This window comes from Microchirus variegatus, assembly GCF_963457635.1.
Source record: "Microchirus variegatus genome assembly, chromosome: 1".
NCBI classification, from domain to species: Eukaryota; Metazoa; Chordata; class Actinopteri; order Pleuronectiformes; family Soleidae; genus Microchirus; species Microchirus variegatus.
Window position 1 is genome coordinate 22,927,230 of NC_139802.1, and position 8,586 is coordinate 22,935,815.

Below are 8,586 nucleotides of genomic sequence, written 5' to 3' on the forward strand. Positions count from 1 at the left end.
TCTCAGAACTGGTTTCAAAATAAAAGCATCCCTCGGGTACATAGCGAAAGACTGTAATCTAAAGCAAATACTAGCAACGGAAATGTACGGAGGTTGAGAAATGTACTTTCAAAATAAAAGCTCATATAATTGACAATTGTAAGCTTAAGCCATTACTTTTTTTTATTGGAATACTCCCTGTTATCACAGACTAATTCCATTTCAGGGTGATAGTACATGGCCTGGTTGTGTGACCCATTAAGTTTAAAGACATTCTGATGTATACTTTCAGAATAAAAGCCCATCAAACTGTCGAATATGACACAAATTACACATGATTTTGGATTCAATTTAAAAGGAAACGCCCTGTTATCACAGACTAATTCCACTTCAGGGTGATAATACATGACCCCGTGGTGTGACCCATTAAGTTTAAAGACATTCTGATGTATAGTTTCAGAATAAAAGCCCGTCTAACTGTCGAATATTACACAAATTACATATGATTTTGGATCCAATTTAAGAGGAAACACCCAGTTATCACAGACTAATTCCACTTCAGGGTTATAGTATAGAACCCTAAAGTGTGTCACAGTTAGTATCAAGACATTCTGATACATGTTTATTTTTTAAACCGTCTCCATGTAAAGACTTCTGATGTACAACATGTTCTATGTATTAATAAGAATTCTTGTAGTGACATGAAATTATAAATACTTATATTTTGCAGTCCTTTAAAAGCAATTACAAAATTCTATCACTGGATTAAAATCATTAGTAGTTATTCCTTTTTTGATTTTCATTTGTTTTGTGTAGGACAATAATACGGTCTTGCGAGTATAGGAATCATAATTTTGATGACTAAGACAAAGTTCGGGCTCACCTGAGCTCCATTACTCTACAGTCCAGCCCCATCTTTGCAGAAACCATTTCACCCCACCAGGAGTTGTAATTTGTGTCGTATTTAATGGGCTTTTATTCTGAAACTATACATCAGAATATCTTTAAACTTACTGGGTCACACTACGGGGTCCATCCATCCATCTTCTACCGCTTATCTGGGGCCGGGTAGCGGGGGCAGCAGTCTGAGAAGGGACGCCCAGACCTCCCTCTTGCAGGACACTTCCTCCAGCTCTTCCGGGGCGACCCCAAGGCGTTCCCAGGCCAGCCGAGCGACGTAGTCACTCCAGCGTGTCCTTCCTTCCTCTGGGTCTCCTCCCGGTGGGACATCCCCGGAACACACGTCCAGGGAGCATCCGATACAGATGCCCGAGCCACCTCAGCTGGCTCCTTTCGATATGGAGGAGCAGCGGCTCTACTCTGAGCACCACCCCGGTCTGCCAGTCTCAGACCAGATCTCATCCACTCCCGGTGCCTTGCCACTGGGCAGCTTCCTAACTACCTCAGTGATTTCGGCTTGGGTAATGAATGAGTCGACCTCTGAGTCCCCAGCCTCTGCTTCCTCTAGGGAAGGCGTGACAGTGGGATTGAGGAGATCCTCAAATTATTCCTTCCACCGCCCGACAATGTCCCCAGTCGAGGTCAACAGCTCCCCACCTCCACTGTAAACAGTGTTGGTGGAGTACTGATTCCCCCTCCTGAGGCGCCGGACGGTTTGCCAGAATTTCTTTGAGGCCACTCGGTAGTCCTCCTCCATGGCCTCCCCGAACTTTTCCCAGTTTTTGCTTCTGCGACTGCTCGGGCCGCCGTCCACTTGGCCTGTCGGTATCTGTCAGCTCAGGAGTCCCTCGAACCAACCAGGCTCGATAGGACTCCTTCTTCAGTTTGACAGCATCCCTTACTTTCGGCGTCCACCACTGGGTTCGGAGATTGCCGCCGCGGCAGGCACCGGAGACCTTACGGCCACAGCTTCGAACCGCCACGTCCACAATGGAAGTGGAGAACATGGTCCACTCTGACTCAATATCTCCAGCTTCCCTCGGGATCTGGTCAAAGCTCTCCTGGAGGTGGGAGTTGAAGACCTCCCTGCCAGGTGATTCTGCCAGGTGTTCCCAGCAGACCCGATTTGGTCTGCCGAGTCTGTCCAGCTTCCTCCACTGCCAGCGGATCTAACTCACCATCAGGTGGTAATCGGTTGACAGCTCAGCCCCTCTCTTTACCCGAGTGTCCAAGACATGCGGTCGGAGGCCAGATGACACTACCACAAAGTCGATCATTGACCTCCGGCCTAGGGTGTCCTGGTGCCACGTGCACTGATGGACACCCTTATGCTCAAACATGGTGTTTGTTATGGACAAACTGTGACTAGCACAGAAGTCCAATAACAAAACACCACTCGGGTTCAGATCGGGGAGGCCATTCCTCCCAATAACGCCCATCCAGGTCACACTGTCATTGTCCACGTGGGCGTTGAAGTCTCCCAACAGAACTATGGAGTCCCCGGTTGGAGCACTTTCCAGTACTCGTTCCAGTACGGGGTCATGTACTATAATCCTGTAGTGGAATTATTCTTTGATAACAGGGCGTTATCTATCTAAATTGAATCCAAAATCATGTATAATTTGTGTCATATTCAGCAGTTTTACGGGCTTTCATTCTGAAACTATGCATCAGAATGTCTTTAAACTTAATGGGTCGCACAACCAGGTCATGTACTATCACCCTGAAGTGGAATTAGTCTGTGATAACAGGGCGTTTCCTTTTAAATTGAATCCAAAATCATGTGTAATTTGTGTCATATTCAACAGTTTGACGGGCTTTTATTCTGAAACTACACATCAGAATGTCTTTAAACTTAGTGGGTCACACTATGGGGTCATGTACTATCACCCTGGAGTGGAATAATCTGTGATAACAGGGCGTTTCCTTTTAAATTGAATCCAAAATCATGTGTAATTTGTGTCATATTCGACAGTTTGACGGGCTTTTATTCTGAAACTGTTCATCAGAATGTCTTTAAACTTAATGGGTCACACAACCAGGTCATGTACTATTTCCCTGAATTGGAATTATTATTTGATAACAGGGCGTTTCCTTTCAATTTGAATCCAAAATCATAATTAACTTGTGTCATATTCGACACTTTGACGGGCTTTTATCTGAAACTATACATCAGAATGTCTTGATACTTACTGGGTCACACTACGGGGTCATGTACTATCACCCTGAAGTGGAATTAGTCTGTTATAACAGGGCGTTTCCTTTTAAATTAAATCCAAAATCATTATTTTTTGTATTATTATTATTAATATTATTTGAGCTTTTATTTTGAAAGTACATATCCCAACAGCTTACAATTGTCACTTATTTGAGCTTTTATTTTGAAAATACATATCACAACGTCCGTAAATTTCCGTTGACGGTCTTTCGCTATGTACTCGACGGATGCTTTAATTTTGAAACCAGTTCTGAGACGTTGTTACCGTCGTTCACGACGTGTTGGCTGGGTTGACCTCAGTTTTGAAAGGCAGGTCTTAGCACAGCGGTGCGCACACATGGCTGCGGTTATTTATAGTTATATTATATTTGTAAATCAGGATATTACGCTTTTCCAGAGCATGTTCAAGTACGCGTTCACAGATGACGCACATTAATTTCTTATTTGGTATATCTGAATAAATTAAATATAGATATCCATAGGAGAAATGCGTGTTTGTACTGGTATGGGCTTACCTTGGTCTGCAGTTTGTGGTTCAAGGAGGGGTCGTACCTATGTTCCCCAGTTAAGACCGGAGGAACGGGGAACCCTGCTTTACCTTAACGGGAAGCGCAGGTGCCACAGTGCGCACACATCACCAAAACCTCACAGGCAGGTTACCCTAACCCTAACCCTTCCAGTTCCAGGCACATTTAAATGCAATAAATAATCACAACAATCACTATTTAATGTAACTATCTGAATCAGCTATAGATATATCATCTATATCGATTGTCCCGTCGCCTCTGACGTCAGATCAAAGGCTGTTGGCACGCGTAATGGAAACTCAGCCTGACTGAATGAACACAGATGAAACCAGGGACGGACTGGGACTAAAAAGCCGTTGTGATGATCCGCTTTATTTATTTATTTACTTATTGACAAAAAAGTCACACATCCATTGAAAGTAGACCTATGTGTAATCTTGATAGAAACAGCAGAACTCGCTCCCTGGCAGCTGTCAGTGAGCTGCAGGTGAGTCAGGAGGAGAGCGCAGCACCTTCTTTTTTTTTTTCTTTTTTTCACGGCAACATCCATAATCCATAGTTTTCTTTGTTTGATACGTCAGGTAATGATGGAGCTGTCCAAAATACTGACGCAGGATTAAAATAATAATAATATAAAAAGGTTCTATGGACCCGGGGAACAAGGACGTCATATCCCTCGATCCCAGTTATCTGTTCATCGCAGAACGTCACTTTCTGTTCAGTGGCTTCAAATTTAATTTTGCGCTTCAGTTGAGTCTGCTCTTTCTCCGTGTGGACAACTCTTCACTAGCGCAAAATCCTCATTTAAATAGGGTGGTCTTAACCACTTCTGCGCCTGTAGTGAATTGCGGCCGCAATCTTAGTAGTTCACCCGCAAAACGTAATCCAGTAACAGTCTTTCTGCTCGCGCAAGCAATTAAGCGCTCTCTATTTGGAATCTTAGTAAATCAGGCCCTAAGTGTTTTGGGTTGTTGTTGTTTTTTGCGCAACAGCGCCCTCTGCAGCCACAAGTAGCATTGAACCAGAGCCTTGAACCACTAAACCAAACTCCGTGTGCAGTGTTTTTGAAATTTCCCTCCAAAATATCAGCGATGAATGCTGATTTTTGATTGTTTCTAAGTCTTTTTTGATTTCTTCATGAACTCGCAGCAGTTTAAAGTAATATTTCATAGTTTTCTTTGAGTTTACCTAATGCAACCACATTTTTGTTGCTTTCATAGTTGCTGATAGTTCAGATTATTATTATTTTTACATACAATACAATGTGAATTTCTTAATCATAAACAGCATAAAATTGGACTCATTCTTACTGATAATGCAGCATTGCAGCTGTTAATCGTTAAGTTTGTGTCAGCTCAAGACAATAAACTCTCTCACACAAAGTTGTATGACCTTTAATCCAACAGAATGTAGATTTAGAATGAATAAAATACTTCAGTGAATACTCTGTTAATGTTTTCTGTGAAAAAAGGAATAATTCTATATATATATATTGTAACCCTACCAACATTTTGTGAATTAAATATGTACATTTTGTTAAATGTAAATTGCTGTGCTTCAAAACAGTGGGATTTTTAAATGTTTGTTTTTTATGTATATGTATTCCATATGTACATACATGTTATGTTTCATGAACGATAGAACTCAACAGCTCACATTTTTAATCACGTTGTCTTGTGTTTTGTTCATTAAAGTCTTGTTTTCTGGTGATTTTCTCTCTGATGCTGCAGGATGTTGTTGTTGTTGTTATTGCCCACTGTATCTTGATTTGTGTTTATGATGGCAGCCATTTTGTCATGTTTTAACAACAGGTGTTGCTCATCACAGCTATTTGATCATTAACACCTGTGGATCGTCAAAATGGCATAAGTCATAATATGGAATATTTTTGAATGCAATAAAAAGACAATTTCTTCTTCGATGTAGCGTCTGCTGCAACATCCACGTCAAACCTGCTCTGAAACATCACAGGGAGGTAAGAGATGTTTAGTATTACGAGTGTTTTTGTTTATTTTTAGTGTCTGTCAGGGGCGGCCGGTGTATAGGGACGATTTGGGCAACGCCCTCCCAACTAGGAGGAGAAAGAGAATGTTTTTCCTCAGCAATTCCAAGATCCTTAGTACTAATATTCCTTTCAGTCATCTCTGCCAGCAAAGGTAGTTATTATCAGTGTTCTAGACATATTATCTGTCATTGTCCAATCAGTATCGTCAGATTCAAGTCACGTTTTATGGTTCCGCCTCTTCTGGGGCGATTTGACTGACGTGAAGAATCGCCCAAAAATTCTCCCATTGACTCTCATATTAAAAACTTTTTTTTCGAAAAACATACCCTCCAATGCACTAACGTGCTTGCACATAAAAATACGGAGGATTGTGCTCGTTTAATCGGTCCCAGCACAAACGGATAAGTACACGTAGTTTGACCAGTGCCACGGAGTTAACGCTTTCATATGTAAATGTAAATGTAAATGTACTTTATTTATACAATCCTTTCGGTGATCCAAAGTGCTTTACAAGAAATACATAAATAAAGAGGAAACAAATAAAAGTAATTAAAAACAATAAAATAGTGCAAAATAAAATAACTGTTAGCTGTTTATGGTTCGTAGCAGCGGACAGCAGTCATTTGAAGCTACGTTCGTTAGCTTGTTTGCTAACATTTTTGATGTTTGTATTGCTCTGCTAAGGGTTTAACTGCAGGTTAAACTTCAGGTAGACAATCGGACTGTTTTGTGTAAGAAAGTATTCTAAGATGCCTTTAGCAACACATCTAAAGATCCAATTCTGCACTTTCCTTTACACTTAATAAATAATTTGACGTCACTATCTTGTCATATGTTTGTTCCCTGCTGAAAAAAACAGCTTAGACCAGCTTAGGATGGTTGATGGTTTTAGCTGGTTTTAGCTGGTCTTAGCTGGTCATAGCTGGTCTTAGGCTGGTTTAGTTGGTTTACCAAGCTGGACAAGCTGGCCAGGCTGGTGTGTCAGTCGCTGGCCAGCTGGTATGGCTGGTCACCCAGTCAGGCTAAGCTGGTGTCAACCTGCCTGACCAGCAAAGCCCGGCTGGTAGGCTGGAGTCAGCTGGTCTGTCTAGCTTGTCAGCTGGACAGACCAGCAAAACCCGGATTTACCATCCGGGCAAGCTGGTTGGATGGCCAGCCTCTTAGACTGACCAGGCTGGACTGGGCAAGCATGGCTCATAATTGTCATGATATGTATAAATAATACATCCTGATATATAAATATATATATATGCATGTATATATATGTATATGTATATGTGTGTATATATATATATATATGTGTGTGTGTGTATATATATACATATATATGTGTATATATATGTATATATATGTGTGTGTGTATGTGTGTGTAATAGGGAAGCCACAAGGCAGTGCTGGTTAGTAGATTAAAAGTTATGGCTAAAACCTACAACAGGTCTATCGTGTTTGCTCTACAAAAATATATCAAAACAATAATAGTCCCTCTTTCCCATGAAGAGGCAAAGGCAGGTTGAGAAAATGAATTCATGAACTATTGTTTTTAGAGGATTTACATGGACTGTCCTAATACCTGTGATCCATTCAAACCATGAAGAGCAATGAAAAATATTTCCTTATATTTTGTTTCACAGTTTATATATCAATGACACACCAATACTCTAAAAAGTGATCGGTGTGGTCAAAGAGAAAAAAATATCATTATTTTGGCACATGTACTTTATGTGCCAAAATACTTCAAAACTTGATTGGGTCAAAATCCATCAACGTTGTCTGTGCGTCGAACGTCACACGTCATCACGTCGACAGAAGATGACGCAACACACACCTCGCCAGGTTCTGAAGACCGCGAAGCGCGAGCCACCACCGGGGAACTGTACCGGCGAAGGAAAACGGGAACAAAAGGTCTGTGCACACTACATACGGTATATAATTCACACTTTGTGTTGCGTTTTCTATTAAAGTAGTATATTTATATTGTCGAGGCTGGTGGGTTGGTTTGGATAACAACGTAGCTAGCCATTTAGCCGCTAGCATGGAAGCTCACAAGCTATCGTCTCCACCGGAACGTCTCTCTCGTCGCGGGCTAAATATCCCGAAGTCATGTAGCGTTAACTCAATTTACTTTATTATTTATGTATGCAATTTATCACCTACACGTACACAGACACACGCACACACACATACACATTCGTACACACACGCGCACAGACACACGCACACACAAACACATACGTACACACACGCACAGACACACGCACACACATACAGTTTTGAGGTGAGTTCGGAGTGGGATTCCGTCGGGGCGGGGGGGGGGTGTAAGGGGGTATGTTTCGGCGTTGATGGCAGACTAAGCGCAGTTATGGGAAGGCTGTAAATTATTTATGTATGTGTATATTACATATATATATATATATACACATATATATATATGTGTATATATATATATATACACATATATGTATACATGTGTATATATATATATATATGTGTATGTGTATATATATATATATATTGGGAAGGCTGTATATTATGTATGTATGTATGTGTATATAACATACATTTTTATATATATATATATATATATATATATATATATATATATATATATATATATGTATAGGGCGAGAGGGAGGATTGGTTTCTTTCACCCACAAACAAGCTTGTTATCTTCACATTGGATTACATTCTGGTGCTTGAATGCATTGCTTTTGGCATGGTGATATCTGAATAGTTAATATAGAGCTGAAACAATCTATTGCTAAATTAATCGTCAACTATTTTGATAATCGATGAATCGGTTTGAAGTTTTTTTCATTATTAAAACAAGATTTCTGATTGTTTTAGCTTCTTAAATGTGGCTATTTGCTTTGTTTCTTTGCTCCACATAACAAATAAATCATTAAAACTGAATTGTTAAGGTTTGGGGAAAAAAACAAGACATTTTAGAGCATCGTCAT